This window comes from Anser cygnoides, chromosome 4 (genome assembly GCF_040182565.1).
Source record: "Anser cygnoides isolate HZ-2024a breed goose chromosome 4, Taihu_goose_T2T_genome, whole genome shotgun sequence".
Lineage (NCBI taxonomy): Eukaryota > Metazoa > Chordata > Aves > Anseriformes > Anatidae > Anser > Anser cygnoides.
Window position 1 is genome coordinate 54,295,212 of NC_089876.1, and position 17,641 is coordinate 54,312,852.

At 40.9% G+C, this 17,641-nt stretch overlaps 1 protein-coding gene and 1 long non-coding RNA gene across 5 annotated transcripts in view; both read left to right on the forward strand.

The window, feature by feature from the left end:
• LOC106041745 (uncharacterized) overlaps positions 1-8,267 on the forward strand; it is a 91,816-nt gene extending 83,549 nt beyond the window's left edge. For 2 of the 3 annotated variants that reach the window (XR_010831179.1, XR_010831177.1), the window contains exons 11-12: positions 2,905-2,981; positions 6,971-8,267. This is a non-coding gene — a long non-coding RNA (uncharacterized lncRNA). Of the gene's footprint in view, positions 1-2,904; positions 2,982-6,402; positions 6,479-6,970 lie in introns of those variants that run through there. The other variant, XR_010831178.1, reaches the window with a different exon arrangement.
• Positions 8,268-13,318: 5,051 nt separating this feature from the next.
• The window catches only part of GALNTL6 (polypeptide N-acetylgalactosaminyltransferase like 6), a 497,378-nt gene continuing 493,055 nt past the window's right edge, over positions 13,319-17,641 (forward strand). For both annotated transcript variants that reach the window (XR_010831175.1, XR_010831174.1), the window contains exon 1: positions 13,319-16,897. The gene's annotated coding sequence lies outside the window, so the exon portion shown is untranslated. The remainder of the gene's footprint in view (positions 16,898-17,641) is intronic.

The following is a 17,641-nucleotide window of genomic DNA, read 5'->3' on the forward strand; positions in this document are numbered from 1 at the left end:
AAAGAATTCATAAAACTTCAAAATAGTACATTTTGATACTCACACACTGTACATTACACTGTACATACACATTTTGATACACAACAACATTGCAGTGCTTTTAAATAAGAGTTGCATGCATTATGATTATAGTACTCAAATATATAACATTAAGACTATTTGAAAGCAAAGGAATGTCAGAAGATATACGTGATGAGAATAAAGATTACATAAAACTAGCCTTCTAAGTAAGTAACAGACGTGGCACTGGCAAATGTCAAAACAAATAATGATTATCATGTGTAAATTCATATCTAAATGATATTGTAGAGTAACTATGCCATGAACCCTGTACTTTGGCTGAATATTATGTAACCTCTCCTGCAAGCTTTGCCCAATTTGTTTGCACTACTCTAGGTTTTAATGTTTAATATGAGTAAACCAAGTTTAAATGATGCGATGTGCATAGTTGCAGCCATAATAGCTGTCTAGTTCAAAGAAGAAGAAAAAAAAAAAAAGTCCTGTCTCTTGAAGACAAACACTTTTCAACTTCAAAATTTAGCTAAAAATACATGAGATGAACATTTAATCTTCTGTCAAAGTGCTATAACATTACAAATGTAGACATACTAGTTGTATTGGAATGAACCTACTGACTGAAGCAACAATCCGTCACTTCTGTATCTCATCTCTGATAGTGGCCAGTCATAGGCAAATTATGTAGAAATTAAAACTAGAGTAGAGGCATGATCCTTTAATACTTCAAGTTTTTTAACAATCAATAATTTATGTTTTATTACATTATTTTCTCCCCATCATATACACTAGCCTTTGATGGTTTTTCTTTCATCACTTGTTTACTTATTTCTTAACCCATTTTGACTGCTGCAAAATATCAGAGCAAAGTTATATGACTTTATTATCGCTTTTTTTTTTTTTTTAATTCTGTGGCTGTCTAAGAGTGTGCCATCTAGTTCAGGCATTTTGATTGGAAAAAGTGAATAGAATTTTCACTTCATTTGGAGCCTTCATATACCTGTAGCTCTCTAGCGTATTCTCTCTGAGCCTTCCCTGTTTCAAGCTGAATAATATATAACTACCTACAGTTTCTTATATAGAAACCACTCTTTGGTAAACCTCATCACCCTTTTATCTATCTTCTCTAGTTTTTTCTTTTTTTTTGGAAGTGGGATTTCAAGTCTGTATTACAGAATTTATCAATTTTCTCTGCATGGTGTTGCGGAACAACGAAGATATCTCTAGGAAGATGAAATTCCAACAATGATCTTCATTTCTTCCAGTAGTAAAGCTGAATTAAAGGATAACTACATACTTAAAGTGTTGGCAATTTCACATTGAAATATTGATCAAATATCACCTGATCTGTGTGATTTATTAGTATTCATCTGTTTTTGAAAATGATCTACTAGTGTCTCTAAATGAAATGATTCCTTGGACTTCTCTCCTATAAAAACAGGCTAAGCTTTCCTTACACTTCTCTGCTATGAACATTCAAGATGTTTAAATTTGCTGTGATGGTTTTCTCTTCCTGCAGCATCCCTTTTTATATCTACAGTATCTGTGGATATTTTTATACCTACAGGATTGCAAGGCCATACAGCCCTTTGGTAGATGCCATGCTTACAATAAGTCTATAAAATTAGTGACAGCTTTGGGGTCTTTACTACTAAAGTCCTCATATCTTGCTTTGTTAATGTTTTTCTTAACATATGCTTTGTTAACATATTTATGTTATGAAAGGTAATACATTTAATGGTCATGATATAATACTGACTTCCATGTCTTCCATATGACTTCCATGTATTTTTGCTGTGAGAGCCTCCTGTTTCATTTAATTGTGATACATCCTATGAATAAGATGGCCCTTTTTTTCAGAGGGGGACTTCTAGATGTACTTTTGCTGTGATGTTATTTTTATTCTGATTGGCTAGTGTGGTGTCTTTAGATTATCTGTGTGCTCTGTTTTAACCTTTCTGCTGCTCTTTATACACTCCCCCCCACCCCCCCCTTGGTTTTTGTGTTTGTATATCCCACTTTGGGATATAAAAATTTTGTCTTTGTGTTTTTATATCCCATAGCTAATTGAAGGTAAGCAATAGTATTATGAATAATTAATGTTGAACGTCTTTTCTTCTCTAAGGATATAGGTCAATGTTACAAAGCCACTATTCGATTGTGGTGTCCTGAACCAAATCCTGTCCTTGTTCAGAACTAAATTAGTTTTATGTGTTTGTTTATTTTTTCTGTTGTTGTGAGTTCTGCAATGAGTTGCTTCAAAAAGCAGTCATATATGGTATCAAAAATCTATACTTTACATTATACATCATATGACATTTACCCACGGTGGACTACCTTCTCATTTATGGCTTAATGGACCACTCTTGGAACAAGATATCCATGAATCAGTTTAATTGAACCTTTCTTCTGACCTGAAAATAGATCAAACAAATTCTGATCTTATTTACTCATATACAGTGAGTTGTATTTACCATTAAAATGGATCCCAGAGTTACTTTGGGAAACTTAATTTCAAAAGGGCCATGGAAAATTTAGTCCACAGATAAGGAATGGAAAGAAAGCAATATTTAATCTGGGAAGGAAGCAAGGTCTTCCATAAATCGCAGAAGCTGATATCAAGAGATGTTTAAAGATCAAAGCTATTTCTCCAGAGAGTGAATACAGCCCATAGAGAAACTGTGGAGTCCCAGAAGAGAAGAAATAAAATTGCCAACAGAAGAGAAGAAAATATTGGTAAACTTAGTGATTACCGAGTTACACAGGACTCAATAACTCAAAAGGCTCCCCACTCTGATCCCCCAAACTGCATGAGAAAAAGTTGTTTTTACATGGAGAAAGGAGAGCTGGATATTGTGCTTTAATTTAGACTTTCATCTTTTGGTTCAGGTGGATTTTGTAATCTTACGTGACAACTAAATCAAGGTTTCAAGAGAAATGGAAGAACTATTTCCCAAGTTAATAAGGTATGTCTCCATTTTGCTGAGTCTGTACACTTGCTACATACTAGATTTGTACGTACCACTTTGAAATGTTTTCCCTCTTTGAAATGGCAAACATACCCATGGCACTTCATATGAATGTCTTTGTAAAGTAAATGCTAAACTGAAGTACTAGCTATGAATTGCCTATCTGTGTAATCTGTAAATTACTTCTAATAATCCATACAAGGAAACAGACTGTGTTATGTTGAAGGTCTTTGCTCTCTCTCTCAGCAACTTCAGCTCTGCAGAAATTAGTTGAGTTCTCTAGTTGTATTCCTTCACTCAGAGCAAATCTCTTTATACCTACAGTGGAGAAAGGTCTTCAGCATCTAATTCTTGCACTCCAGATCTCCAAGACTCTGTAAGAATAATATGATCCTGTAGCAACTCAGACAGCGTAGCTTCCCTTTCTAGCCCACATTCCTAGAATGAGTAGTTGAAGTTTGGGAAATAGTGTGGCATAAATGAACAGGGAAGAGACGGAAATTGTATCATTCTGTTTTACATCGCAGCGTAAGTGCATGTTTGGTATGAAAAAATGATGGCATTTCTGTGAGAACTCCGCAGAGTTGAAGTGAATATTATTAGGGTTTTCTTTTGTGTTAACATACTTCTACCTCAGCAACCTCTTGATGCCCCACTGAAAGTAATGTTACTGCATAACATGTGCGTACCATAATACCCCCAAAGAATACAAGCAGGCTGGGTCCACCTAGTGAAGTTGTCTCTCTTAAAGCTGGTATCAGATCTTACAGTTCCTTTATGTACCCGTCAGCCTTAGTCGTTAATGACTACTCAAGTGTTTACAGTTAATTACAAAGAATTTACAGGATTATTGTGAGAGGAAAAAAAAAAGACAAAACCATACACACACATACAAAAACAGGTTCTGTCCTCAGAAATGCTGACAATCTCTTAATATAGAAAGACCAGTATCAGTGCTTTATGATGCGTATCAAAGAACGATTTTGATGTCGCTGATATTTTAGTACAGCTGCATAACAAGAAACAGTCAAAAGAATAAAACTGCACGGCTGAGATTCAAATATGCTCATAAAGCACAGTGTTTGGATGCTCGGTGAGCTTTGTAGCCCCAATAACTCTCACTTGTGTCACATCAGAAGCCTCAGGCACTCTTGTCCTAACATGGCATCTTGTTAGCAAGCAAAAGACTCCAGCAGCAACAAAAGCTTAGGGCATCTCTGCCTAACTGCCTGTGAACTCCATTTTCCCCAGAATTCTGCCTAACAGGAGACTTGGTTACTAATTTAATTTGTAGAAGAACAAAACTCTGGCAAATTAAAAGCAGCAAACACTCCCAAGTGATTTGATGCAAAGCAGAATAAATGAATAACTGCTTTAAATGAATCATATTCCATTAATTTCACATAACAGCAAAAGTTGTTTTTTTTTTCTAGTTTGAGTGAAGTTGTGTTTGAAAATATCCATTATTGGAGCCGTTGATAGCAAAGACATTTTATAGACAAGACTTGATTATGTCAATCCTTTTGATTCAAAAGTTGCCATTTAAACAGTGTTATAGATGTCAGGGGACAATCAAGTCATCATTGCCTTATTCAAAAATTGCTTCAGAATTCACAAGAGAAATGAATTTAGAAAACAGTAGTAAGATTTTCATGCTTAGCATTGTTGCCACACAATTATGAAGAATGAGAAACACTTCTCACAGGTATGCCTTATAATCTAGCGAAATAATTGCTCAAACACGTAGTTTCAAGATCACGTAAGATGGGCACACTCAAAGTATGTTTTGCCATTGTGTTACCATTGCCCATTTACAAGGTGTTGTAACAAGCCCTAACTTCAGTAGAAGAAATTAAACAGTTGAGTCTATTCTAAATTCTGACATACAGAAGGATTTGAAACTCCAAAATGTCTTGACCTATTTTGCAGGATCAGAGCTAAGGCAAAGTTTCTCAACAATTCTCAAAATAGCTACGTTCCCTACAGATATAAATATATATATATCTGATATAAAAATATAGAAGAAATTAGGACTCCCAACTATAATGCTAGATAGAATGAAACTTTTCTCTTAGCATTGGCATACTGTACTCTTACTCATTCTTCATACATTTATTCACCATCTTACAGTTTTTCTTTATGATCTCTGTCACCCTTCTATAAACTACATAAAACTGATGTGTTAGTTTTTCACATAGAAATCTCTACTTTTGGTGCTCAGCATCATTCATTAATTTTTATTTCCCCCCCCCAAAAAAACTTTCTTTATGTTAAAGCTGTGCTAAAACTTATTCCTCTCCTGACTTTGCACACAGTTTCTGTATTAATCTTTACTCACCTTAGCAGTGCCACTATAGTCTACTGCTTAATTTACATTAATAATCCCAATGACTTCATCTAGTTCCTTTTGTGGGACTGAATGCCAAATATGCGTCTTTAATCACAAGCCAGATGAGTCCATTTGGCATTCAGGGCTGCAAAAGGAACAGGATGAAGTCATTGGGATTATTAATGTAAGTTAAATATGTAAGTATTTTCTGGACCAGAAGTCAGTCATACTTGACTGTTCCTCATAGTCAGTGGAGATAACTAAAGTTAATTGTGATTGTTATATAATGTCTAACAGCCATGTAAGCAAAACACAAGTCTTCTCCTTGGAAGCTGTTTAAGGTGGTTTTGTTTGTTTGTTTGTTTTCCTAAAATACAAAAGCAACTACAGAGTTGCATGCTATGAATAGCACTTTAGAAATGTAACTTGCTGATACTTGCATGAAAAATATTGAGAAATATAGTGACATTTTCTTGTCATTGAGGATGTTTAACTGGTAGAAATGCTGATGTACTTTCCATGTACTTTAATTACGAAAATATGCACTTACTACCTAGAAATAAGTAGTGGGTTTTCTGCAGAAGGACATCAGCGCTGGGGTCTCACAGGACTCTGTATTAACACATGCTATTTAATTTGCCCTTAAATAACCTGGAAAGAGAGGTGAATAAGTAAGAGCAAAAGTGTTGCTGATAAACCAAAATTATGAGAGTACACTAAAGAAAAGGACCAACTGTGAGTAATTATAAAAGGACATAAAAACCCACACTGACTGCATGATAACATGGCTGATGAAATTAATGGTATGTAATGTAAAGTAATAGGAAGAAAATATTTGAACTTTATGTATGCAATGATGAGTTCTGAGCTGACTATTATTAGTCAGGAATGAGATTACAGGAATGCTGCAGATAAAGCTATCCACATTACAGTAATTGTGTTCTAAGAAAGCAGCATTTAAATTAAAAAGAGCAGAGAAACAAACATGAAAAGTCATTCTGATACTCTCTGAAACTATGGGATCCCATTGTTTTGAAAAATTAAATGTCTCTCAAAAGAGAGACAATATCATGTCCAATCCACTTGCAGGTCTGTGGGGCACAGAATAGCCACAGAATGATCCTCTTGTGTCCGCAGTCCCTTGGTGTCAGACATCCAGCGTGAGTGTGAGTCCTACTGCTTGTGTATCATTTTCTGCCTCAGTTCTCCTCCAGCTCCTTAAAGGTCATTCAGTTTGTTGGTGAAGATTTTCTAAGGTCCCTACGATAGGCAATCACAATATGATAGAGAGTCCTTACGAATGATGTAGGTGTAACAGTGTTTAGTAAGTGATACATTGCAACCTCTCAGCCATCTTTTTCCGCTTTTATTTTCTGTGCTTTTACGTGCTACCCCAGATGACAGTGGAACTAGTCTGATACTTGCTCAGCAGCAGTTAACAACAGGCTTAAAAAAGCTTTTATAGCACTGTTTATATCTAGCTGCAGCAACATTCAGATTTTTCATGTAAATTGGAACTCTTCTTTTTTTTTTCTTCCCTTTATTCTGAAACTCATATTCAAATAGTTAAGCTGAATATTTTTTTTCATTCTTGATGTAGTCATATTTTTGAGGTCTGGAAAGGTCAAACAGCTCATAGTGTGTACTATTTTTACAGGTTAATTGGCACTAAAAGAAATGATCATCAAGCTTGGAATGTCATAACAGGGATGTCCTCAGACTGTGAAGAACCTGTCCAAGGGAAGGAGCTAGGTAAGTGACAAAGGAGAAATACATTTCCTATCCTCAGCCATTTGTGCCTTTCCTAAGCAAAAAAGAGAGACAAGAAAGTAGTTCTCATAATTCAGAAGCTTTGTGCAGTATGAACCACTAGAGCATTAAAAACCACAGTGAAGATCCATAGGGCAACTGGAGATAATTGAAGGAACTAATTTACTCAGGCCAACCAAGGTATCACTTAGTAACCAACAGTTTCCTCCTTCATTTGTGAAATGCACTGTTTTAATATACCATGCTTTAGTTTTAAAAATCTGGTGTTTGATCATTTCTGCTGCTAGGCTGAAGCTGATGGGAAAATTATGTTTTTATTTGTGAGCTAAAATGAATTAGTTTGATCGTAAAGCGTCACGTGCTCTGGAGATGTGGGAGAGCACATGGACATGGTTCATTTAATGCTGTTGCCTGAGCTCTAGTGCCAGTAAGACGGTAGTCTTTACCCTAGGGCTGAGTAGCCGTGGGATCAGGAGCAATGGGATTTTCAGATATGGCTAATCCTGTTTACTCTTGTTGTTACAATACAAGAACACAGCAGTAAGATTTGATGGATTCTAATCCTTGATATATTTGTCTTGATAATCATTATCCACCAGAGGGAGCTGCCCTAGAAATATTAAAAATAGTTTTCTATTGGGAATTTTGTCTTCAGGACTGAATTCTTCCTCACTTGAGCCTACGAGAATAGGACTGGAAAGCCTGTGTTTTGGAAGCATGCTCACTGACGTAAAATATCAATCTTAATGCATGCAGTATGCCTTTTTTATAACCATATGTCATGCTTTTATCCTTTTTACAAACAACTTTCAATCCTGTGGTTCATGAGAAAAACTAATGTGCACTGCTCTGTGCCAGTCTGAGGGGATGATTATTAAGAAATGATATTAATGGAAATGACCTCTGTCAGTAAGATGGACTAAGCTCACTTCTGAAGCCTATCTGGTCTTTACCAGTTCTATATTTCAGATGCTCCCTTAGGTACATCAGTGCACTGGCACATGAAGTTATAGAATTAAGGGAATGTAAATTCCACCTCTAAAGTATCCCTATAATGTAAAGTAAATACAGAAGTTCAAACTTGTTCAAAATTAGTTGAACAAGTGACTTCTGAGCCCTAAATATTTTCTTTTCTAAACACTAATTCAGATTGTGTAAAAGCAGTTGGATCTTTCGGTATTGGACTAATCTGATCTGTTATTTTACTTGCGTGGTATCTTTTTTTTAAAAAAAAATAGTTATAATTAAATATTTTTCATAAGAATAATCCTATCAATCCTGAAAATTAGATATACATATCATCATACATTATAGCTGTTCACATCTTCACCAAATATTCCCCAAATCAACACTTTTAACAGCAAATTAATAGCAATGTAGGTCAATTCTGCAGTTTCTAAATTACAGCTGTTTGTCTCAGTCATCTTTTGGACTGTTTTTTTTCTAAACAGTTTAGCTTCTTTTCCCATTGAAAGCAAATACAATTGTATGTAAGGTAATATAAGATAACTTTTTACTTCCTAATTTCAGTGGACTACATGTATAGCAAACTGGAGTGAAAATGAAAACCTATATTAATTTAAAATTGTACACCAAAAAGAGAGTAACTGGGTGCATTGTACTCTATCTTGTTTATTTGTTTCAAACAACACACAAAAAATATAATTACCTATCTCTGTAGCATTCTGAGAAAGGAGAGAAACAAAAACACTTGGAGAGTAATACCTTAATAGCCAGGGACTACCTTTTTCTTTTTTTCTGGAATGCTGAAGTTGTAGCACCTTTATTTTCTAAGGTTGTAGAAGTTGGTAATACACCCTACGTGTTTGGATGCTTTGTTATCTACAGAAAATCAATATATTTTTGCAAGCAGCTGCTCAGTCTGATCAATTGTGCTTTCATATTCTGCTCCAAAGTCTGTGGATGTGTTTTTAATCTCCTGATCTCAAGTTCAAGACAGATTTCTGAATCAACTGGCAAGCTGCATCTTTTTGAAAAGCTACAGGCGGCTGCAGCAAGATGCATGTACAGGTTCCAGTGAGCTTAAATCTCAGTGATCAGCAGCATGCCTGGGGCTGTGGTGAAAAATTAAGGTGGATTCACTGGCTTAGAAGCCAATAAAGGCAAGTTTGCTACATGCTACAGCTACTGGCAAGGGAGAGCATCCCTTCAGCACCTGCTGTATTTCAGGCTCCATTGAGCTGCTTCTGGGCAACTCATCTGATAGCCCTGAAGGAGAGTTTAAATTTGAGTGAAGTCCAAAGAAAAATCAAACAAATGTTTCATGCCTTGAAGCACTAGAGAGAAAGAAATGTTATATGTTGCATAAAGCAGTAGCTAATACACATTTGTATATGTTTTACATAATTTTATAGGTTAGCCTTTTGTTTAACTGTGAAAAGGGATGCCAGTAAGCCTGAAACTGTGGCTTTTTTCACAGTGAACAGTTTTGGAGTAGATAGAGGCACTTTCGGTACAGTGTGATGGAGTTTGTCCTATGAGTACCCTTCCTAGGAGTCCCAATTGGGTTTGGATGCCATTGTTAACACAGATATTTATGAGCAATAAAGAAGTGTTATTGTTATTTGTAGTACTGTTGCAATCTCCACTTTAACTCTCTTTTGTACCTTGATTCATTGTGTATAAATTCTTTGTACGGCTTCCACATTTGGAAAGACCATCAATGCTTGTGCTTTGAAGTTCAAAATATATTAAAGTACTTCAGCACAGGTGAGCCATTAGATCTGCCATCATTACGCCCTTCTTAAATTGGGACTGGTTGTCCCAGCTTCATACCAGATAATCGGTGAAGTATTTCATTGCTGCCTTAGGCTTTGTACAAAAATTATCCTTTAATTTAATTTCAGTACTATCAGCTCATAATATGGTATTTTTACAGACAGCAATTTCATGTTTTAGACATGAATTGTGATGTTTTTATATTACTTGGTTTCCTGTCTTTTTCTACGTTCAACAACATAGAGAAAACTTCATAAAAATACATAGAATTTTTTTCATTCTGCCTGAACTAACTTTAAGGGCTGCTGAGGCACTTAGTGCAGAAAGATATGTAAGGAAAAGGAAACTTCATTTTCCAATTAATTTATTTTTCATAGAGTTACCTTTTCCTGGAGTGTTGTCCTGGTTCCAGTTAGGACAGAGTTAATTTTCCCTCCTAGTAGCTGGTAGGGTGCTATGTTTTGGATTAGGATGAGAAGAGCGCTGATAACATGCTGATGTTTTAATTGTTGCAGAGCAGTGTTTACACCAGGCCAAGGACTTTTCGGCTTCTCGCTCTGTCCTGCCAGCGAGCAGGCTGGGGGTGCAGCAGGAGCTGGGAGGGGACAGACCCAGGACAGCTGACCCAAACTGGCCAAAGGGGTATTCCATACCATCTGACGTCATGCTAAACAATATATAGGGGTGGCTGGCCGGGGTGGGGGGCCGGCTGCTCGGGGATAGGCTGGGCATCGGTCAGCGGGTGGTGAGCAATTGCATTGTGCATCACTTGTTTTCTTACACATTATTATTATTAATACTATTATCATTATCACTGTTATTACTATTATTGTTATTATTATATTCCTGTCTTAATAAACTGTCTTTATCTCAACTCACCGGCTTCACTTTCCCGTTTCTCTCCCCCATCCCAGAGAGGGAGGGGGGAGGGTGAGCGAACGGCTGTGTGGTGTTTAGCTGCCAGCCGGGTTAAACCACAACAGCCCTTTTGGCGCCCAACGTGGGGCTCGAAGGGTTGAGATATCGACAAATTTGATCAGAGTGTGTTAAACTAAAATTGGTATAAGTATTGGACCTGCTTAATAGTTGCTAGTCACGATGTTGATTGCCTTAATCTCCAGTCTGCTGTACCTGTATTCCAAATTGAGTTTTATAGTGCGTTACTTTCTATATGTGCTCCCTGTTGCACTGTTTATCCTTTCCGGGCCCTGGTTTAAGATTGTTATGGTACTGTGCGGTGTAACAATGGCTTATGAAATGATGAAATATCTGGTCACGACTCTAACCTGGTATTTGTACTCAGCACTGACGTCGACTCTATACTTTGGAACCCATATCTCGGAAACTATTGGCAATTACACCTATTGCCTGTTTTCGTTAGGGAGCCAATCTGTGAAGGGGACAGGGGAAGACATGTTTCCCTACCTGTTCACTCTCCCTTTCTCCTTCACCACCCTCTTATCCCCCGAGCTAGTTACGGTGGTTCTCCGAGATGTTGAATATCCTTGGGATACTCAGACCAGCCTGCTCTTGTTGTTATGTCTCCTGAATGCGCTTCAGGTTTTGTTGAGGGTTAAACAACTACTTAGGAATCTCATCCGGAGATCTGTCTTGAGGCGGGATAGTTGCGAGTGGCAGGGAGTGTGGGAGGATATGGGCAGGTTTCTAGAGCAGTGGTCACCTCCAGTGTTTTGGACATTCACCCCTGAACAACTGCAAAATCCTAAAAAGCTGGCAGAATGCTTGAAAAAAAGGTGTCATGACTCTGGCAGTTCCAAAGTGACACAAATCACTGTAGCGTGCTGGGGTCTGGCTTGTGTCTATTGAGCTGCAATTGATGCTACTAGCAACCTAGCTCCAGCTCCTGCAGCCGCTCCAGCTCCAGCTCCTGCAGCCGCTCCAGCTCCTGCAGCCGCTCCAGCTCCAGCTCCTGCAGCCGCTCCAGTTCCAGCTCCTGCAGCCGCTCCAGCCCCTGCAGCCGCTCCAGCTCCTGCAGCTGCTCCCACTCCTGTGTCTGGGTCAGAGAAATGAGCTGTAGCAGTGCAAGTTGACCCCGCAGAGGGTATTCCAACCCCTGTGGCAGACCCTGTGTCTGGGTTAGAGAAACGAGCTGTAGCAGTGCCAGTTGCCCCTGTAGACAAGGTGAAAAAATGGTATAGAGGCTCAGGTCGTTTAGAACGCAGACAGTCTTCTGCTAAGTCTGGGCATAGTGAAGACGAGGCTGGGCCATCAAAGGTGCAGGAGACTGAAGATGAGGATGAGGATGTCGAAAAATCAACAGTAACTACCCGGACTCTATACCAGCGTGAGCTACGAGATGTGCGAAAAGATTTTGGTCGCTGTATAGGCGAGCAGCTTGTCACCTGGCTGCTCCGGTGCTGGGACACTGGAGCCAATTATGTGGAATTAGAGGGCAAGGAAGCCAGGCGGCTGGGATCCCTTGCTAGGGACGCATGCATTGACAAAGCAATTGGAGATGGAGCACGATCTCGCAGCCTCTGGAGGCGTCTCCTGTCAGCTGTGCAGGAAAGGTATCCCTTCAAGGAAGAACTTGTATGTCTACCAGGCAAATGGACCACCATGGAGAAGGGAATTCAGTACCTGAGGGAATTGGCCGTACGGGAAGTAATTTATAAGGACCTAGACGACGCACAAACATCCGCAGATCCAGATGCAGTCCGGTGTACACTACCCATGTGGCGGAAGTTTGTACAGAGTGCACCATCATCATATGCCAGCTCATTGGCAATACTAGCCTGGAAAGCGGAGGAGAATCCCCCAGTGAATGAAGTGACTAAAATACTCCGGCAGTACGAAGGAAATCTCTCCTCTTCCCTACAGGCCTGTGTCTCGGCTGTGGAGAAACTCTCTGAAGAGGTCCACCAACTTAAAGAGAATTTATCTTCCCCTCCACCTGAACGAACCAGTGTCCACCAGCTAAAAGAGAATGCTTTGGAGAAACTTTCTGAAAAGATCCACCAACTTGAAGAAAGATTATCTTCCCCTTCACCTGAACGAACCAGTGTCCACCAGCTAAAAGAGAATACTTTGGAGAAACTTTCTGAAAAGATCAACCAACTTGAAGAGAGATTATTTTCCTCCCCACCTGTACAAACCAGTGTCTCAGCTATTAGGGGTAAACGTTCATCTATGCAAGGAAGACAATATGGTGGGCACACACACCGCGCCACCCTGTGGTTTTACCTACGTGACCATGGAGAGGACATGAGAAAATGGGATGGAAAATCTACTGCGACCCTAGAGGCACGGGTACGTGAATTGCAAAGGAAAACAACTGGGAAAAAGGAGTTCTCTGAAAAGTTTGCTGCTCCAACTTCCAGCAGGCAGTCCTTTAAACACAGAAACGAAGATTCTGACCAGGACTAGAGGGGCCCTGCCTCCAGCCAGGGGGAGGAAAGGGACAATCGAGTTTATTGGACTGTGTGGATTCGATGGCCTGGCACGTCAGACGCACAGAAGTATAAGGCTTTGGTAGACACCGGTGCACAATGTACTCTAATGCCATCAAGCTATAAAGGGCCAGAGCCCATCTGTATTTATGGTGTGACGGGGGGATCCCAGCAGTTAACTGTATTGGAGGCTGAAGTGAGTCTAACCGGTAATGAGTGGCAAAAGCACCGTATTGTGACTGGCCCAGATGCTCCGTGCATCCTTGGCATAGACTATCTTAGAAGAGGATATTTCAAGGACCCAAAAGGGTTCCACTGGGCTTTTGGCATAGCTGCTTTGGAGACAGAGGACATTAAACAGTTGTCTACCTTGCCTGGTCTCTCAGAGGACCCTTCTGTTGTGGGGTTGCTGAGGGTTGAAGAACAGCAAGTGCCGATCGCTACCACAACTGTGCACCAGCGGCAATATCGCACCAACCGAGACTCCCTGAGTCCCATCCATAAGCTAATTCGTCAACTGGAGAGCCAAGGAGTGATCAGCAAGACTCATTCACCTTTTAATAGTCCTATATGGCCAGTGCGAAAATCTAATGGTGAGTGGAGACTAACAGTGGACTATCGTGGCCTGAACGAAGTCACCCCACCACTGAGTGCTGCAGTGCCGGACATGCTAGAACTCCAGTATGAACTGGAATCAAAGGCAGCCAAGTGGTATGCCACAATTGATATCGCTAATGCATTTTTCTCCATCCCTCTAGCAGCACAGTGCAGGCCACAGTTTGCTTTCACTTGGAGGGGAGTCCAATATACTTGGAATCGGCTGCCCCAGGGGTGGAAACATAGCCCTACCATTTGCCATGGACTGATCCAGTCTGCGCTGGAGCAGGGGGAAGCTCCTGAACACCTGCAGTACATCGATGACATCATTGTGTGGGGTGACACTGCAGAAGAAGTTTTCGAGAAAGGGAAGAAAATAGTCCAAATCCTTCTGAAGGCCGGTTTTGCCATAAAACAGAATAAAGTTAAAGGACCTGCACGAGAGATCCAGTTTTTAGGAATAAAATGGCAAGATGGACGTCGTCAAATCCCAATGGATGTGATCAACAAAATAACAGCTATGTCTCCACCAACTAGCAAAAAAGAAACACAAACTTTCCTAGGTGTCGTGGGGTTTTGGAGAATGCATATTCCAAATTACAGTCTGATTGTAAACCCGCTCTACCAAGTAACCCGTAAGAAGAATGCTTTTGAATGGGGCCCTGAGCAACGACAAGCCTTTGAACAAATTAAGCAGGAAATAGTTCATGCAGTAGCCCTCGGGCCAGTCCGAACAGGACCAGATGTAAAGAATGTGCTCTACACCGCAGCCGGGGAGAATGGTCCCACCTGGAGCCTCTGGCAGAAAGAACCTGGGGAAACTCGAGGTCGACCCCTGGGGTTTTGGAGTCAGGGATACAGAGGATCTGAAGCCCGCTATACTCCAACTGAAAAGGAGATATTGGCAGCATATGAAGGAGTTCGATCTGCTTCCGAAGTGGTCGGTACTGAAGCGCAGCTCCTCCTGGCACCCCGACTGCCGGTACTAGGCTGGATGTTCAAAGGAAGGGTCCCCTCTACACATCATGCAACTGATGCCACATGGAGCAAGTGGGTTGCACTGATTACTCAGCGGGCTCGAATAGGAAACCCCAGTCGCCCAGGAATCTTGGAGGTGATTATGGACTGGCCAGAAGGCAAATACTTTGGGATATCATCAGAGGAGGAGGTGGTTCGTGCTGAAGAAGCCCCACTGTACAACAAGCTACCGGAAAATGAGAAGAAATATGCCTTGTTCACTGACGGGTCCTGTCGTATTGTGGGAAAGCATCGGAGATGGAAAGCTGCTGTATGGAGTCCTACACGACGAGTTGCAGAAGCTGCTGAGGGAGAAGGTGAATCGAGTCAGTTTGCAGAAGTGAAAGCCATTCAGCTGGCTTTAGATATTGCTGAACGAGAAAAGTGGCCAGTTCTCTATCTCTATACTGATTCATGGATGGTAGCAAATGCCCTGTGGGGGTGGTTACAGCAATGGAAGCAGAACAACTGGCAGTGCAGGGGCAAGCCCATCTGGGCTGCGGCATTGTGGCAAGATATTGCTGCCCGGGTAGAGAACCTGGTTGTAAAGGTACGCCATGTAGATGCTCATGTGCCCAAGAATCGGGCTACTGAAGAACATCAAAACAACCAGCAGGTGGATCAGGCTGCTAAGATTGAAGTGGCTCAGGTGGACCTGGACTGGCAACATAAAGGTGAATTATTTATAGCCCGATGGGCCCATGACACCTCAGGCCATCAAGGTAGAGATGCAACCTATAGATGGGCTCGCGATCGAGGGGTGGACCTGACCATGGACACTATAGCACAGGTTATTCATGACTGTGAAACATGTGCTGCAATCAAGCAAGCCAAATGGTCAAAACCTCTTTGGGATGGAGGACGATGGCTGAAATATAAATATGGAGAGGCCTGGCAAATCGATTACATCACACTCCCTCAAACCCGCAACGGCAAGCGCCACGTACTTACAATGGTGGAAGCAACCACCGGATGGCTGGAAACATATCCTGTGCCCCATGCCACCGCCCGGAACACTATCCTGGGCCTTGAAAAGCAAGTCCTATGGCGACATGGCACCCCAGAGAGAATTGAGTCAGACAACGGGACTCATTTCCGAAACAACCTTATAGACACTTGGGCCAAAGAACATGGTATTGAGTGGGTGTATCACATCCCCTATCATGCACCAGCCTCTGGAAAAGTTGAACGATACAATGGACTGTTGAAGACTACACTGAAAGCAATGGGTGCTGGGACATTCAAAAACTGGGATACACATTTGGCAAAGGCCACCTGGTTAGTCAATACCAGGGGATCTGCCAACCGAGCTGGACCTGCCCAATCAAACCTGTTACGCACTGTAGAAGGGGATAAAGTTCCTGTAGTGCACGTAAGAAACATGCTGGGTAAAACAGTCTGGGCTACTCCTGCCTCAGGAAAAGGCAAACCCATTTGTGGAATTGCTTTTGCTCAGGGACCTGGATGCGCTTGGTGGGTAATGCAAAAGAATGGGGAGGTCCAGTGTGTACCTCAAGGGGATTTGATACTGGGTGAGAATAGCCCATGAGTTGAATTGTAGTATGTTAATTATTATATGATACTGTATGTCATCACTACCATGATTGCTATATATCATAGATGAAAATGGTGATTAATTAGAATGTATTGGAAAGAGTGTAACCTGAGCATGACATAAATGGTATGGAATAAGGGGTGGATATCTGTCCTGGTTCCAGTTAGGACAGAGTTAATTTTCCCTCCTAGTAGCTGGTAGGGTGCTATGTTTTGGATTAGGATGAGAAGAGCGCTGATAACATGCTGATGTTTTAATTGTTGCAGAGCAGTGTTTACACCAGGTCAGGGACTTTTCGGCTTCTCGCTCTGTCCTGCCAGCGAGCAGGCTGGGGGTGCAGCAGGAGCTGGGAGGGGACAGACCCAGGACAGCTGACCCAAACTGGCCAAAGGGGTATTCCATACCATCTGACGTCATGCTAAACAATATATAGGGGTGGCTGGCCGGGGTGGGGGGCCGGCTGCTCGGGGATAGGCTGGGCATCGGTCAGCGGGTGGTGAGCAATTGCATTGTGCATCACTTGTTTTCTTACACATTATTATTATTAATACTATTATCATTATCACTATTATTACTATTATTGTTATTATTATATTCCTGTCTTAATAAACTGTCTTTATCTCAACTCACCGGCTTCACTTTCCCGTTTCTCTCCCCCATCCCAGAGAGGGAGGGGGGAGGGTGAGCGAACGGCTGTGTGGTGTTTAGCTGCCAGCCGGGTTAAACCACAACAAGTGTGGTTAGAGCTGAATTTAGAAGTAAAGAAGTATTGCAAGAATCTAAAAACCTCTGGAAAGAAGCTTTCCAGTTACTATGGAGGAAATGAAGAGACACTGAAAACATCGAAATATTAAAAGATGTAAAGTTATTTTCTTTTCTTAGCACAGAGAAAAGCTGTAGGTGCTTCAGAGAGGTATAAAGGCTTGAAGGGAAAGGAATGTCCTCAGACGGAGGCTGTCCAGCCAATATATTCTCCAAGGGAAATTACAAAGTGATTAACAACATGAAGCAGACCCAGGGCATGCAGCCAGGGATTTATCTCCTCTAGTAAGCAAAACATAAGAAGCAGCTACTGCAATGGTATTATTCAAAGTTTCACTGAACGCTTGTGCTATTGGAACATTTAGCCTGACCTCTGTAGTTACAGATCCTTATGTTTTTCCAAGATACCATGTACGGAATCCAAAAATATTCCTGGATAAAACATGTCTTCCAGAAAAGCATCAGGTGAGTCCCCTCA